Source organism: Felis catus, chromosome E3, assembly GCF_018350175.1.
Source record: "Felis catus isolate Fca126 chromosome E3, F.catus_Fca126_mat1.0, whole genome shotgun sequence".
NCBI classification, from domain to species: domain Eukaryota; kingdom Metazoa; phylum Chordata; class Mammalia; order Carnivora; family Felidae; genus Felis; species Felis catus.
The window spans coordinates 35414317-35432030 of record NC_058383.1 but is presented as its reverse complement, the minus strand read 5'-3'; the positions used below and the strand labels follow the sequence as shown (position 1 = coordinate 35432030).

Below are 17714 nucleotides of genomic sequence, written 5' to 3'. Positions count from 1 at the left end.
GTATGAGTGATAGATCCCTCCCATCCTGCCAGTATCAGTTTGCTTTTACAGAACACCACGCATCCCAGAGGACTCCCAGAACCCACAGGAGCCGGCTTGGCATCGAGCACACTTCCAGGCTCCTTTTCTCAAAGCAGCTGGCCCGCTCTCCCTCCTCACTGCCTATTACCTTGTAAACTGGATGATACCTTCATTACCTCAAAATGTGTTAATCCAGGTGCCCTCTTAGCAAAACCTGTGGGTCTTCTGGCTGCTGGAGGCCATTCATGACTCTTGGCTCTGTGTCAGCATCACATAATAAGCTCATTAGAAGAGAGCCCCAGTCTCTCAGTGCTCAGATTAGTGGGTGCTTGGGAAGTGTACTTTAAGAGAAGACATCAGAGCAAAGCCTGGATATTAGAATCCTCTGCCTTTTCTCTCCAGCAATTAATACAGTCTTGATCTGAGAGGTGCCAAGACCACTCATCAGAAAGACTTTAAGGCATTGGTTAAGAGCACTGATTTTGGAGTCATTCAGAGTACTCCCAGCTGTGTGAACCCCCCAATAGCTTACTTAACCTCTCTGAGCCCCATTGAGAAGGACAGTGAAGTTCTTGCAGAGAACTTGGAGATCACAGATAAAAAAGCTTGGGCATTTACTTAACAAATGTTCTTTAAAGCAGGGCTCAGAATGAGGTGAGCAGGGCAAAGCTGGGCTAGGACAGGGATAGAGTCTGTCTTTAGTCAAAATGTTCACATTTTGTTCCTTGTGCACTTTTTACATTTATTTCGATTCATAAAATATTGCATTAGGGGCGCCTGGGTGGCTCAGTCAGTTAAGTGTCCGACTTTGGCTCAGGTTATGATCTCACGGTTCGTGGGTTCGAGCCCCGCATCGGGCTCTTTGCTGACAGCTTGGAGCCTGGAGCCTGCTTCTGATTCTGTGTCTCCCTCTTTCTCTGCCTCTCCCCTGTTCACGCTGTCTCTCTCTGTCTCTCAAAAATAAATAAATGTAAAAAAAAATTTAAAAAATATTGCATTAAAATATCGTTTATCTAGGGGTGCCTGGGTGACTCAGTTAGTTGAGCATCCAACTTTGGCTCAGGTCATGATCTCACGGCTCATGAGTTCAAGCCCCACGTTGGGCTCTGTTCTGACAGCTCAGAGCCTGGAGCCTGCTTTAGACTCCATGTGTCCCTCTCTCTCTGCCCCTATCTCACTCATATTCTGTCTCTGTCTCTCTCAAAAATAAATAAACATTAAAAAATATATATCATTTATCTTGACTGCTGAGTTTGTGGTGCCCCTTCCGTTCTGTCCCTCATCCTAATCCTGGCCCTAATTTTGAGCTTTCTCCATGTGGGAGGCACTGTGCTAACCACTGGGCATGCAGTTCTGTGCTCCTCAAGATGCTCTGAGTGGCCTGTAATTGATTTCCCAAGCAGAGAGTTAAGACACAATAAAGACACTTGTAATTTGATATAATAAGAAGTCCTTATAAAATAAGAAGACAGACCAAGTTCAACGACTCAACACTGCCATCAAAGAATGACCTGGACCCTAGATAATGTTCATGTTCTTTCATTTTCTCACATAGTGGCTTGGCCCTCAGGCTTTTCCCCTGAAGTCACATTAGCTGGAATTGGGTCAAGTACCCTAACTTTAAGGAAGTCTGGGAAAAGTGACTACTTGGCATGTTCAGCCTGTCATAGGAACTAGATTCTCCCAGTAATAAAGGATCATGTTAGACCGTGGGACCTTTGACTTTCCATCTGTCTGAGACACACACAGTCACAGACATACACACAAATACACACATAGAGACATATACATACACATACTCACACACACACACTTACTGCTCTTCTGTGGCCATAATATTTAGAGAAAAACATCTTTTTCTTCCATTCTTCTTAGTCTTGCCTGGGATCCCCATAATAATAGACAGACTGACAAGAGAAACGCATACGGATTTATTTAATACAGGTTTTATGTGACACGCGAGTCCTCAAAAAATGAAGACCTGGAGAAATGGTTAAACATGAGTGTTGTGATACTAGGTTTGATGAAGAGTGGAAAGTCGTGGAGGACATGATGGGCTGAGTGCAGTGAACTGGGGGAACTTGGCAAGGCCCATTCGTCGAGATCCCGGTCTGTGTCCCTCTGGCTTTGGAGATACGGATGCTCCTTTCCTCCTGGAATAGGGAGGGTTCCTCCCACAGGAGAGTTTGATGACCTGCTTCAGGGTCAGCCAGTCTTTCCAGTCCAGGCCATTTCTCAAATTCCTGCAGCTGGAAATGCTCAGGATGTCAAAGTGCCCTATTTTGGAGGAGCGGGTCCTGAACCCTGTTGGAATATGTAGCAAATTCAGTCAGTATTTGTTGAGTATGAGGACCATACTATTTCCTTGAGATACAGAGATGAACAGAGCCCCTCCTCCCAATCTCATGGAGCTTATAATCAAGGGGGGGGGGAGACAGAAATTCAATAAATTATAAGCCCACTAACAGGAAGGGAATTATCAGAAAATGATATTTCCTAGAGATTTAAAATAGGGAGATGTGTGGTAAAGGGCACCTGAGGTGGAACTGTGGATTGGATTCTCCTAAAAGACCTTGCTAGGAAATTCATGCATTAACTGAGATGTGACTGAAAGGAAAGGGTCAGCCACAGAAGTATCAGGAGAGGAGCAGTCCATGTAGAAGGAACAGGTGCCTTGAAACCACTGGAGGGTTTTGAGCAACGGGATGACCTCCCAGTGATAGAAGGATCCCCATCTATTATATGGAATGTGGAACATGGAATAGAGAATGAAGACAGGGACTCTGATTATGAAACCATTGTGGTAGACCTGACCAAAGGCATCGATGGTTGGGACTAGGGTGCTGTGAGCAGAGACGTGGCTAATGCTCGTGTCCAGTCACCTGTAGTGATCCGTGGACGACCTTTACAAGAATCGCCTCCATGGGAGTTAGGGTGAAAACCACTGGTTTGGGATGAGAAGGGAAGGTGAGGTGAGCCAGTTACCACCACCATAGACAAGGCTTGCAGGGGAGTTTGCTGTGAAGTCATGTAGAGAGGAAGGGAGCAGAGGTCAGGGATGTATTTTTTTTTCTTTTCAAGGGAGCTATTGTAGCATTTGTTCTTCAGTATGGTTTAAAAAAAACCCTAAAATTTGCCATCTTAACCATTTTTTTAAGTTTATGGTTCAGTAGTCTTGATATTGTTTCATTTTTTTAAATTTTATTTTAGTGTTTTATTTATTCTTGAGAGAGAGAGAGAGAGAGAGAGAGAGAGAGAGAGAGAGAGAGAGAGAGAGACAGAGCACACGTGGGGGAGGGGCAGAGAGAGAGGGAGACACAGAGTCCGAAGGAGGCTCCAGGCTCTGAGCTGTCAGCACAGAGCCCGACACGGGGCTCAAACCCAGAAACCATGCATGAGATCATGACCTGAGCCAAAGTCGAACCCTTAACTGACTGAGCCACCCAAATGCCCCTCATTTATTTTTTTAAAGTTTATTGATTAATTTTGAGAGCGCATGTGTGTGAGTGGGGAAAAGGTGGGGGGGGGGGAGGGAGGGAGGGAGGGAGGGAGAGAGAGAGAGAGAGAGAGAGAGAGAGAGAGAGAGAGAGAATATCCCAAGCAGGCTCCACACTGTCGGCATGGAGCCTGACATGGGACTTAAAGCCATAACAGTGAGATCATGACCTGAGCCAAAATCAAGAGTCAGGCGCTTAACTGACTGAGCCATCTAAGCATCCCTTAATATTATTTTAAACAGATCTCCAGAAGTTACTTTTTCATCTTTTAAGTCTACAGCTGCATTCCCATTAAACCATTTAACTTCCCATTTCTCCCTTCCCCCCTCCACATCTCTGGTAACCACCATGCTAACTTTCTGTTTCTATGTATTTAACTGCTGTCGATGCCTGGAGTAAGTAGACTCATACAGTATCTCTCCTGTTGGGACTGGCTTATTTTACTCAGCATCATGTCCTCAAGGTTCATCCATGTTGTAGCCTGTGTCAGAATTTCCTTCCTTTTGAAGGCTAAATAATGTTCCATTGCATGGATAGACCACATTTTTTGCATCCATTCATCTGTTGATGGACATTTGTTTCTACCCCTTAGCTATTTCACAATACTGCTGTGAAATAGAGGTGTGCAAAATACATTACAGTATGCTTTTATTCTGAATGGAATGTTCCAGGAGGGGAGATGTTTATGATGCAGGAGAACAAGCAGAAAATTGCAAGAGCAAATCCCTTGAGAACAGAAGAGTCTAAGTGGAGGGGCTGGCCTGATAGGAACGGGGCAAGGGCATCTCATTCATAAGAACATAGGAAACCAGGGAGCAGATACTCAGGGAGGCTGGTACATTTGCTGGCAAGTGCGTGAGGAAATTCCTGTCTGAATGCTTCTTTTTTCTCAATGAAGTTATAAGTAAGACCATCAACTTCAAGTGTGTGTGTGTGTGTGTGTGTGTGTGTGTGTGTGTGTGTAGGGGTGGTGCATCAGAGGTGCTACCCCATTAACAGAATGAGTGATTAACTATAAGTACTTGAAATCAAGTTGATGCATTTCCTTATAGGTCATGTAGACAAAATAAAGCTCAGCTTTGTTCTCAGACAAAAGCAGCACTTATTATAATGGTTGGCATTTCAGAGATAATTCAGCTCTAAGAGATAATAACACATCAATCCGTCAGGAAGCATTTTGCCCAGTGATACCAACGGTATAATATGTAAGTGATGGACTGTTCTGGACACAACCAGGAATTCTCTTTTGCTGAAAAACTCCTATTTCTAGCAGCAGCTTAACGTTGATTTTTTTTCCCCAGCTTCTATTTGGAGAGTCTGTTTATTTCTTTCTTCCCCGGGGGATAGTGAGATAGATATTGTAAATGGTGAGGGCTTTTTATTGTTTTTGACAGTTATCAAAAAAACATTTTTTTTTTGAGCTGGGCCATCGACTGAAAAATAAACCCTTTTGGGATTTTTGAGTCAAGTGTGTTGAAATATGTGTGTGATAGTCACTTTCAGATTTCAGGGAGTCTAACCACACTTATTAATCGGAGATCGTTATAACCCGTGTGAATGCAGGCACCCATGCTTCACTTCAGGAAATAATGGTCTCGTTTCTGGTGATATAAATCATATCCCTTTTTGATATAAGCATTTCTGGAAGTGCATCAAGAGAGGACGACTCCTTTATTGGAGCCCCCTGTACATTCCTTCTGTAATCCTCACTCTGAAACTCACCAGACATGGCCACTCCACAAACCTCAGAAAGGTCCTCTATGCTGTTCCTTTGTCCTCTTCTCTCTTCAAGACTCGCATTCGTCCCTTGGCCTCCTATCCTGTTATCTCCCCGCCAGCCTCACATTCAGTGCTCCCTAGTCCATTCTTCCCCGGGTACAGCTGCCTGAGAAATGAAGCTCATCTTCTATCCTCACCATTTTTTAAAAGAATCACTCCAAAAGAATCCTGTTCCCTTTCTGCCCTTAATTCTAGCAGGAAGGGTCACCCCATAAAATAAGAATACCTGATGGAGTAAGAAGAACAGAAAACCACCTGAGCAAGTCTTCAAGGCTCAGAGAGAACTGGTAGGTATTTAGGTTTTTAGGACCCAGCACTGGCTTTGCTGGACCATGCAGCAGGACTAAGTAAGGAGAGTGAGGCATACATATGTTTCAGAGGATATTAAGAACCGGGTAATCAAGATAGGTCACATTTCAATGCAGACGATCAAGATTAATGTAAAAGTCTGTGATACCTAAAGTACCAACAATTTCAACAATGACAAGATGTGACAGTTAGATTAGGGGAGGGCAAGTGAGGTGAATCGTACAAGTGCAGAGTTGGATCATATTTTTATTTTGAATTTTGATATTAATCCTCATGAGTTCTTTCCATTAATAATTTTTAAATAAAGCAGCATCTAGATATTTTGCATCTTGATTATTGAATCTTTGGGTGCTCCTTAAGCTGTGTGCCATGGGTGAGTGTGCCCCATGCCTTCCCCAGATCCTCACCGCCCTGTGTCTGACCTTACGCCGTCTTTGCCCTTCTCTCTATTGGCGGCTTCTTCCCACTCATTTCCTGGCAACGGACTCAGGTCGGCCAAGCATCGTGCCATAGAAGATATCTTGATTGAGCTGGAACACTGGCCAGCCCATGAGGGGTTGAGTTTGCTCTGGGCACCGTCCCCCGGTCCAGTCAGATGTGGTATATGTAAACTCCTACAAACCCAAGCTTGGCCAATTTTACAAAATAAACTATTCAAAAGAGCAGTTGAGGCTAGCGGTTGCTGTTCCGGTCTGTAGACTCAGGTTCAGTACCGATTTCTTGGTGGGAGTTGTTTAACTGGTGCCCATACATGAATGACGCCTGGGAGAACACTGATGAGGTGTGCATTCCCCATTCTCTAGATGAGAAAACTGAGGCACATGCTCAGAATTTGAGTCAGAGTCCACGGGTTTCCTTCCTCGGCCCTTCAACTTGGGAACAGCTCTACCCACGTGCTGGTAGGCAGCTTTCTATACTCCTTAGGGTATTCTAAAGTAAACTTTATGGATATTTAGGAACTTCCTGAGTGAGTAGATAATGGACATGATGATGGTGGGAGTGGTTATGTTAGCGTTGACTGTCTACTTTTTCTAGGAGTTCTACATGAGTTTTCTCAACAGTTCTACAAGACAAGCATTGTTATCATTTCATAAAGGGAAAGTAAAGTGTGGGCAGGTGAAGATGTTTTCTTAGCTATACAGAGAACAATGATTTGAGCATGTGCCATCTTGCTGTGGTGTATACCGTTTTACCTTCTCTTCCACCCTGCTTCTTCCAAGCTCGACCCTCCCCTTGAATAAATGAAGCTAACTTTGTTCTCAGAATCCAGTTTCCAGAGGCATCTTTTACACATCCCTGGCTGTTGGCTTGACATTTGTCTGCGGTTCCTAATTCAGGGCAAACTGCCTCCTGCTGGACACTAAGCCTCTCAGCGGCAGGGTCCGGTGGACGATCATATCAGCTCTAGGGCAAGCACAGTGCCAGGCGCTTTAGGAAGCTCTGGGTGAATATGGTTTGAAATGAGTTGAAAGGGGATGCAGAAAAGCTAAATAAAGGCTGTGTCTTCGAAAAAATTTAAAAACACAGAAAGTCCTCTTTTCCCATACGCAGCACAGACCAAAGGACCCGAGGCTTGTTGCTCTACCTGGAAAACCTGCTTCCCAATCTGGTCTGAAAACACACATGTGAGCAGAAGACCTCTCCAGAGAGAAAGCATGAGAAGGGTTCTCCCAGTTTCCTCAGAAGAGAAAAAACAAACAAACAAACAAACTTTCCCCCTGCAGTGTGGCTGAGTGTTTCCTTGCAAGGCGCTCAGCACTGTCTTGTGTCTTTGTTTCCTGGTTCCTCCAAGTACATCTCTCCCTTAACCTTCGCCACCCCCCTGCTCCTGGGTGTCAATTACAGCTGACTTTGCAGGCTCCAGCCCCCAACACAACAGCCGGGCGCGATGCCTTGGGCCCCATGGCATAAGGCAGTGCAGCTAATTAGCCAGGCTTGGCTGTGCCCTCTGCTTCAGTTTGAAAAGCTTCTTGAAAAACAAGTTTCTGGCATTGGAGTGCATTGCTTTGTACTTTTGGACGCTCTAAATGTCTCCATTGTGGTGCTAGCTGCCTTGCTTCTTGCAAAAGAATGGATTTTTTTTTTTTTCCTGATGCTCTGTTTTCAACTGGTCTTTGAAATTTGATGTGGCTGCTCATAGAGATGTCATGATGACGACGACCACAGTGGTGACAGCTGACATTTAGTGAGCACGTGATATCCATCCAGAGCAATTATAAGCCCTGGATGCCTGTGTACTTACTAAATTCTCATCAAAGGTAGATTTTATTATTGCCACCATTTTACAGAAGGGAAAGCTGAGGCTTATAGAGATTAAGTAATTCACTCATGAGGTTATAGTACCTTCCTATATCGAAATACTAGGCATTTCTCACATATGACCTATTTTGATCCTTTCAATAACCTCATGCTCTTACAGTCTCCATTTTTGGGGCCATGAAGCTGAAGTTTTGGAAATTTAAGTAGGATGCCATGAATCACAGGCTGAGTTTGGAAGCAGGATTTGAACCCCACTGTCCTGACTCTGGAGCTTGTGCTCTGTGGCTATGCTGTGTTCCTCATGTTGTGTAAGAAATGATTTGCACCCCTTCACGTAGTGCTGGTTTCTTGCACTCTACCTCGGTGATGCTGCAGGATGCTGCATGCTACACTGGAAGTGAGTATAGACCTGGGGACTAGGCACATCTAGGGTTGGGGGGGGGGCGGATTCCTGCTCTGCTCCCCCCGTGTGATCTCAGGTAAAACATTTACTCTCTCTAACATGTAGGTGAAACTTCTGAGAGAAGAAGGTGATGCAAGGGTCTTTTCTCATGCTGGAAATAATCTACATAAAGCTATGCTTAGAGGCTCAACATGGTTCTTATAGGCTCCCATGACATGGTAGCAAGAGGCAGACCTGAATCCAGAGATTGGCTCTGGTCTGAGCAGTATTTGGACCATTGAAAGGTTATTTAATCCTTGATCTCAGTTTTCCCCTCTTCAAATTTAAATAATAATAAAATACAGTAAAATAGTAAAAACATTATCGGACTCTATGAGGCACAGTATGATTAAGCACTGGGATATAATAGCATTCAGCCAAGAGTAGCTATTAGTGTAATTATGAACACATTAGTTGAATCTAAGCAGTACCCGTGCACAATAGAACCACTGAATTCAAGTTGAAGCAAAGTTTTCTGAGGGGAAGAAATAACAGTGATTTACAGCTTCTCTTCTTCCCCCTGTACCTTTCTATTGATTGAGGGGGCTGTATCTTGTGATTAATTAAAATCAATACCTCCGAGCAGATACTACGATGCCTTTTACGAAAGAGGAGACACCAAGACTGTGGCAGGGTAGAAGGGGTGTGACTTTCTATTACAGTTTGGAGAGCTCACCACTTCCCCTTGGGTCACAGAAATAACTTCTGTCTCAACAGAACATAAGTCAATAAACATTTAAGGCATTTTCATGTTAGTTAAGTGTTGAGAACTCTGATCGCTCATCATAACACTGGATGGACACTTTCCAGAAATGCAAAATTACCATTTTCTCATGCTTACAAAACCCCCAGATTTAGGGCACCTGGGCTCACTCAGTCACTTGAGCATCCAACTCTTGATTTCGGCTCAGGTCACGGTCCCAGGGTCGTGGGATTGAGCCCCGAGCCAGCTCTGTGCTCAGTGTGGAGCCTGCCTCAGATTCACTCTCTCTCTCCCTCTGCTCCTGTCCCCTAAAAAAAAAAAAAAAAAACCCTACGAAAACACAACACAAACAAACAAAAACTCATCAGATTTGCTCAGGCTGAAAATGTGTTCAATCAGACGTTTGCTTTGCCAGCCCCCTGTGCAATTCAAAGTCGCCATAGGACAATCTTTGGTCAAAGAGATGCAACTAGAAGTTTGATAGGGATGTCTGCGGAAGCTTTCAATTTCTTCACGGAAGGGGGCGCCCACACGTACTGCTTCTGTCCTTTTCCTACCCTTTCTTCTCATCTTTCATGGAGTCCGGATGGGATCACCGATTCACAACCACATAGCACATTGGCTCTGTCACCATAGAGCCACCGAATCAGTGACAGGACAGGCTACCACTGTACTCACGTCATGTGTGAAAACCAGTCCCTTTTTTGTGGATGTCTTTGCCGTCAAGATTTCTACTACTTAAAACCAAAAGCATTTCTAACTGAAATAGCTTAAAAAGTTATTGCAAAAGTTTATTTCACCTATAAAAGTGGTATGGGATGGGGCGCCTGGGTGGCTCAGGAGGTTGAGCGTCCGACTTCGGCTTCAGGTCATGATCTCACAGTTCCTGAGTTTGAGCCCAGTGCCAGGCTCTGTGCTGACAGCTCAGAGCCTGGAGCCTGCTTCCAATTCTGTGTCTCCCTCTCTCTCTGCCCCTTTCCCACTCATGCTCTGTCTCTTTCTCTCAAAAATAAATAAGTGTTAAATTTTTTAAGCGGTGTGTGTGTGTGCACACGCGTGTGTGCCTGTGTGAAATGGGATGGTAGTTTTTCCATAGATATTACCAATTAGATTTTCTGTTAGATATGAAGACCTGTTATATAACCACTTTTCTTTCTTTTAATGTTTATTCATTTTTGAGACAGAGAGACAGAGCATTAGCAGGGGAGGGGCAGAGAGAGAGGGAGACACAGAATCCGAACCAGGCTCCAGGCTCTGAGCTCCCAGCACAGAGCCTGTTGTGGGGCTCAAACCCATGGACGCAAGATCATGACCTGAGCCAAAGTCGGTGCTTAACCAACTGAGCCACCCAGGTGCTCCGTCTTTTCTTTTTTTAAAAAAGAAATATTTTATTTTTCTCCGAAAGCTCATTCACCATTTTCAAACAGAGAAAGGTGTATTAAAGAAGAGCACAGAGTTTGGTTCTTACTCTTGAAGTCTTCCATCTTTGTTTGCTTTCCTTGGCGCGTTGGCTATCTATGGCTGGGAAAATGTTTTCCTAGCTGACATTTGACTTGGGAATCAAAACAAAGTTTTGAAACAGCTTTAATAAATTAGAGGTGGCAAGTGTTTGGTGAAAATTCTAATGATTAAGAGATGTTGGTACTTCTCAAGGAAGAAAAAAAACAACATGGCCAAGATCCCAATGCTCTCATAGAGAATTTGCAGAGCACAGTGAGGGGAAGTGGGGCAGATTTGTGTGCAGGAAAGAAATGTTCAACAATGATGATGTCGAGTGCATTTCCAGTTAAGTTAGCCCTTTAATGGCAGAAGAGAATATACATATACCCTGAGTAGTGTGTCATGTAATTTCTTTGAAGCCTCACACTCTATCTTACAAATCCGTATAAAACTTTCATTGCATCCCATAGTATATCCATGTTGGTTCATATAACATATTAGGGCTCCTATGCCGATCATTGAGCCAAATTAATGATCCAGAGAGATGTCCACGTTTATGTTAGTAGATTGCGTGTTACCTGACATCCAGGTTGAGAAGCCTGGGAGCCATTCTGTAGCCAGAAATTAGGGACCCAGGGACAAGTTCAGTTGCTTTCGATTTGAAAACCCTTTTTCAGGTAACAAAGATCTTTCACAAGTCCTATCCCATTTTGATCCTGGTAGAAACCTGTTGCCACCACTTGCCAGTCTGTAGTTTTGATTTTTGTGGGTTCCATTAGTAAGAATACAGAGTCTAATTTCAGAGTGAGGGCTCAGATTTTTGGCTCTTTATCTTCTAACTCCTTTTACTGTGACAGGCTGCTTCTCACTTGTCAATGAGTGCCTGTGCTAGAATGGTCTCCGAGGTGTCCCTGCCTCAGTCTATTGTCCTGTAGAGTGACTCTCTATATCAGTAGTCCCAAGTGGTAGTTATCATGAGCTTAATCCTTGCACCAGGAGATTAATGCCCCCTCTTTATGTAGCTTGTCATATTTGATATTCACAATAAACAAGAGAGGTAGATTTGATAGTGTCCCACTTTGAACCACTCGGAGACCGAAGATCAGGGCATTTCTGTCACTTGCCCAAGTGGCCATGCTGGGGACCTGCACTGTGGTTTTCCTGCACCCAAACCCTCACCCCCTCCCTCTGTGGTTTCCTAGCACACAGGGCACACCGAATGTACGCCCCTTACTCACCCCCCACCCATCACTTGGCCCTGTGACCAGCTCTATCCTGTTGGTGATTTCAGAGCCACTTAGAATCACTAGTAACATAATGAGATCAATACACAGGTGACTGCCCCGTGAATTTAGTTCATCACTTCCTCACCTGTAAATAAATTATGAGGAAAGTGGAAAGTTATGAGGGGGAATCCTCGAAAAAGCCAGGGGTAGAAATATCTAGAGTGATATAATTATCTATTTGCTGCTCCTGGTCTACAGGCTTGCCGGCTTTTTTTTTCTTTCTTTCTTTCTTCTTCTTCTTTTTTTATATAGGATTATAGAAGATGAAAAGGAAAGGCTTACTTCAGCTTTTAAGAGCGATGTAAGCAATTTTGCATTGCACTTACTCCCCAGGGGTGGTGTGAAAATGTTTCTAGTAAATTAAAGGATAATAAAAGCAATGGCAACATGGCAACTTTTATATTAATTTCTTAATTTTTCGCAGGCTTAATTATAAATCTCTTGGGGAAGAGGCGAGGTCTATGGGATCCTGGGAAAACAGTGTTGCATTCCTGGGTGTGGAGATCTGGTCCTCTGCTTTGAGGTGCGTGCATTGGAGGTGGGCTGTGAGGATGCCATGAGGCACATGTGCTGCTCCTGGGTAAAAGGTGGTAATGCCCACTGGAGAAGGATATCAGGCTGGGAAGTCCGGTTGTGCTGTTGCGTATCAGACAAGCTTTGTGATTCCTTTAATGGCGGTACTGTGCTTACCGCATCGTCTCTGCAGTTTGCCTGGTTTAAAGTCCTGCCTCTTCCTTTACACGGAAAACTTGGGTGAGATCTTTCCTCCGTACAATGGAGCTTATGAGGGAATTATGCCACATGGGATGTGTGCAGAAAAGCTTGGGTCCTGCTGGCACTGCTGAGCTACCAAACCACCTTGGGACCATCTCCTGCCAGATTTGTAATCAAGCAAGCAATAAATACCTTACAGGTGAAGCTCCCTTTAGCCAGGTTGTGTTACTTGTACCCTAAAGCATCCTAGGTCTTAGCCACTAAATCGGAGTGATACAGCAGTTCACCAAAAGCCAGGTTCATTGAATCATGGACTATCCATGCTGGACAGACTCTCAGGTCTTTCCGTTGAATTCGCTACATTACCTCTTCTTCTTTACCTATAAATACATTTTGAGGAAAATGGAAATTAAAGGGGGGGTTCTTTTTTTTTAATGTTTATTTATTTTTGAGAGAATGAGAGAGACAAGAGTGTGAGCAGGGGAGGGGCAGAGAGCGAGGGAGACAAGGAATCTGAAGCAGGCTCCAGGATCTGAGCTATCAGCATAGAGCCCAACATGGGCTCGAACCTATGAGCCGTGAGATCATGACTTGAGTCAAAATCCGAATCTTAATTGTCTGAGCCACCCAGTCTCCCCGGAGGGAGGAAGGTGCATGTTAGGGTAGGTTATTGCTAATATCTTCTATTAGGCACAGATTCCAGATCCATTTCTTACCCCTGCACCATGTGTGGTTTTAAATACATAATCCTTTTGTATTTTAATTATGCATTTTTTTCTTTTGCTTCTCTTCTGGGATGTGTGTGACTTATGAGTAGAAGATATATCTTCTTATTAGGATTATTTTATGTCTGGCATGTAGTAAACATTCAGTTAGAGGTGAATAAGTGAATCATAGCGTGAACCAGTGTGTGTTCCTGAAACATTAATTCCATGATAGATTAATAGATGCTATACACAGACACACACACACACACACACACACACACACACACACACACACACACACACCTTCACGTGCACAAACAGTTCTATGGTTTTACAAACAAGTGTAGAATACACTGGATGAAAAAGAGTAAACACATTTTTTTTTGCAGGACTTCTCAGTACCTTTAATATATAATTAATGTTAATAATATATTTCTAGCAAGATGGTATAGAATGAAACTGTTTCTAAACTCACTGGACCAAAGAAATCTTTTTTTACAGAATGCCTCCTAGGAATGCACTTTAAAGGATACGCTTAGTTGATTTTTAGAATTTTATTTATTTTTTGTGAAAATTTGAAACATTTTTCTAACTTTTTATTCTGAACAATGCTAAATTTATGGTAAAGTGCAAGTACAATACAATAATACCTGTATATTCCTGCCAGAATCACTAGTTTTTAATATTTTACCATATTTGTTCATTCTCTCCCTCCCTCTCTGCCTCTTCTCAAATTCTTTGTGGGCATCTTTTCCTGACAAAAAAGAGGATCATCTCTGATGCCACTGGGGCACACTTCTCCATTTGCCTTTAAGAAGATAACTGGACATATTGTAGTGCAGAGGCCTGCACGTTTTGTGTGTCTTTGTGGATGAGTTCTTAATTCTCACTGTAGCAGGACCTTAGAATCTCAACACGCGGAGGGACCAGAAAAGCCATCTAACCCCAAACTCTGCTCACTGTCCATCACTCCTGCATCCCATACACTTATTTTTTGCCTCTGGATGCCATTTATTATTTTTTCCAGGGTTGGTGCATCGATTCTAAGTGGTGTAAAGCTTGCGCATGAAGCCTTCTGAAGAGTCTACCCTCTTCTTGGGCATTGTCCAAACTGTCTCTTGGCTGCTTTCATTTATCAAAGTCCCGTGTGGGGGTAATAAGTCTAAAATGAGGAGCTTGGTAAGAGAATGGTATTTTAATAGAGGACTGAAGTGTTTGCCCACTCTTGATTACCTGTGATAACAAGGATCAGAACTTTGGCCCTTGTTATCCACAGATTTATTGAATCATGGAATCTTCATGCTAGAGAGAATCTCAGGGATCATCTGGTTCAACCCATGTTTTTTAGCCAATGATGCAGTGAACAAGAGAGGGTAAAAAATTTGTCCAAAGTCTTGTAGCTGTCCTGGTTTCTGATTGGGGGCCACATTATTTCCCAAGCCACTGAGCTTATCTCAGAACAGTAACAGAAAATTTTTAAGACACATGCACACACACACACACACACACACACACACACACACATCTACACAAATGTACATGTGGACACAGGTACACAGATCTGGATACAACCACATTCATAGATGGAGTTTCTGCTTCATCCAGATACTGTTCATGATTGGAGGCTGTATGACCTTCTGTTTGCAATCTAGAGATGTGAACCTGTTTGCATTCTAGAAAGGTGAACTCATCCACATGCATGGAGCATATTTCCTCCAACTATTTACTCCTATTATAGCCATCATGGAGAATAGAATAGGGGTAACTATCATAAGGCTGTTGGGACGACTGTGTGGTCAGTGAAATGACAAAAGAAATATAGAAATACAGCTTTCCTGAAAGCCTAGCTCACAGCAATCACTTTTTAGCCTTATTCACATCAGCACTGAAATGCTTATGAAGCCTAGAAAGAGACCCCAAAGGAGACTTGAGTTTATTACTAAGTGCCAGCTATAGACTCTGCACATGCATTACCTTATTTAATCCTCCTAATGGCCATATTACTGATTTAAAAAAAAAGTATAGAGTGGCTATACTTACCCTAAATCTTACAGCCAGTAAATGGTGAAACCAAGAATCAAATGTGAGTCCAGACATTCTTCTTTTTGTTGTTACCATCTCCAAGTTGTTGTTAGAGCAGTAAAAACATAGTATCTGAGAAAACAGATTTCAAACACAAACACCCCAAACAGTTCATGGTACTCTAATAGTAGATCCCCCCCCCCCCCCCGCATAAGTTTCGGGAAATAAGCTTATAATTTCCTGCTTGTTGCTCTGGTGAAAGGACTTACTCTTCTCACCAAAGCTGTATAGACCAGTGCTGTCCAATAGAATTTTCTGTGCTGATAGGAATATTCTAGGATTTTGTCTAAAGTAGAGGCCATTAGCCTCCTGTTAAAATTGAGCACGTATAATAATACACACATCGGATTTCAAAGACTTTGCACCATAAAGAAGGTGTGCAATAGCTTACTGACACTTATTTATATAAATTGATTGCATGTTGAAATGATATTTGGCTAAATTTAATACATTGTTAGAGTTAGTCTTACCTATTTTCTTTTCTTTTTTTTATTTTTTTTATTTTTATTTTTTATTTTTATTTTTTAAATTTTTTTTAACGTTTATTTATTTTTGAGACAGGGAGAGACAGAGCATGAACGGGGGAGGGTCAGAGAGAGGGAGACACAGAATCTGAAACAGGCTCCAGGCTCTGAGCTGTCAGCACAGAGCCCGACGTGGGGCTCGAACTCACGAACCGCGAGATCATGACCTGAGCCGAAGCCGGCCGCTTAACCGACTGAGCCACCCAGGCGCCCCTCTTTTCTTTTTCTTTTTTAAATGTGGCTACTAGAAATTTTAGAATTGCATGTTTCTTGCATTATTATTTCTATCAGGCACCATAGATCTAGATAATTTGTCTATGAAATGCCTATATGGGTACAATTATATATGTCCGTGTGCATATGTATATATCATCTTTCTGTTGAAGGTCATTTTATTTTTTTTTTAATTAACTTATTTATTTTTGAGAGAGAGGGTAGTGGATGAGGGACAGAGAGAGAGGGAGAAAGAGAATCCCAAGCAGGCTCCATGCTGTCAGTACAGAGCCTGACATGGGGCTCGATCTCACAACCATGAGATCGTGACCTGAGCCGCAGTCAAGGGTCAGATGCTTAACCGACTGAGCCACCTCAAAGGTCATTTTATTTTTAATAAAAACAGCCTCAGTTAGTATATAATGATTTATAATTTGTTCATACCATTTAAGAGAGTAATTAGGACCTTCCCCCCATATAGGTATATATAAATCAATATTTTCTTTAATTACTGCATAACAGTGTTTAAACAGATTTATGAGTTTCTCGCTCATTTACACATAGCACATGGGTAGATATAAAGTAAGAGAAGGAAAGAGGGTGCAGTTCCAGAAAATACCACCCTTGAAGAGGTGGGCAGTTTGAGATGGCAGTCTCAAGCCTTCAGACGGGTTTGAGAATAAAGGGACAGAGTGATAGAACCCACCAAGGACAGAGGTACTGATGGAAACCAAGAGATGGAAGTTCCAAGAAGGGCCAGTGGGAAGACAGCTTCTGGAAACTAGCCTCTAGTTTTGGAAACTAAAGAGGTAAGTGCTCATCCAGGAAATGAAGAGGACAGCTGAATTAACCTAGGTTGAGGATTAAATGGGACGTGAGGCCACAGAGGCTATGAACGTTGACTGACTTCTCTTTCTAGAACTCTGTCCAGTCTTTAGATAACCTCATGTTGTCATGGATCTTTCAGAAAATGAAATTCAAGCCAGAAAGTGTGATTAGAGTAAAAAAGATAGAGCTGACTCCATAAATGTTTACATTTGTTTAGGTATTTAAGAGTGTACTATCTGTAAAGCCAAAAGGCAAGTACAAACTTGTGACATGTCTTCAACCTCCATGGAAACACTTAAGTCTCCTGAATTAGAACTTAAACTTCAGGGTGACAGAGAGCATATGCTTTTGTCTCGAAATGTTTTCCTAACAACGAACAAAGTGCCTGGCACACAGTAGGCATTCTACAAATACTAGCTGAATAAACGAATGGGCCTCAAATTCTCAATTTTAGAATCCCTGGCCTAGCCTTGTTGAAAAGTTCTGGGTAGTAATTATACAGAAAGGCAACACTCTGTCCCAGAAAAGTTACCTACATTTACTTAGTCAAAATGTCATCCTACGGTTGTGGGTGGGACATTGGGCACGTTACTTAAGCGTGCTAATCTCGTGTGTCCTTCTCAGGAGAATTCCAGCCCAACCTGCTTGCGAAGATCCATGAAAAGAATGTACACCAAAGAGCTTTGAAATGGAAATCATGGTTATACGCACTTGAAAATGAGTTTTGCTAATATAAGGCTGTCATTTTCCATGGTATTGCGTGTAGATGAGAAAAGTGGTTCTCGCAATTTATTGTCAATGAGAATCACTGAGGTGCTCATTGATTGCAAATTCCAGGGCTCTGTGCCCAGATATTCTAATTCTTTAGACCAAGGGTAGGTTTTGGCCATCTGCATTTCTTCAGTCAGCT

The 17714-nt window shown here is 42.8% G+C and overlaps 1 protein-coding gene and 1 long non-coding RNA gene across 6 annotated transcripts in view; one reads left to right on the top strand and one right to left on the bottom strand.

Annotated features, from left to right (window-relative positions):
• Positions 1-17714, top strand: part of RBFOX1 (RNA binding fox-1 homolog 1) — a 2060838-nt gene that overhangs the window by 1390397 nt on the left and 652727 nt on the right. The gene's annotated exons all lie outside the window — the stretch shown is intronic.
• Positions 1940-2748, bottom strand: LOC109495316. The gene is made up of 2 exons (XR_002150678.3): positions 2557-2748; positions 1940-2325 (listed from the first exon to the last, which is right to left on the bottom strand). It is a non-coding gene; the product is annotated as an uncharacterized LOC109495316 (long non-coding RNA).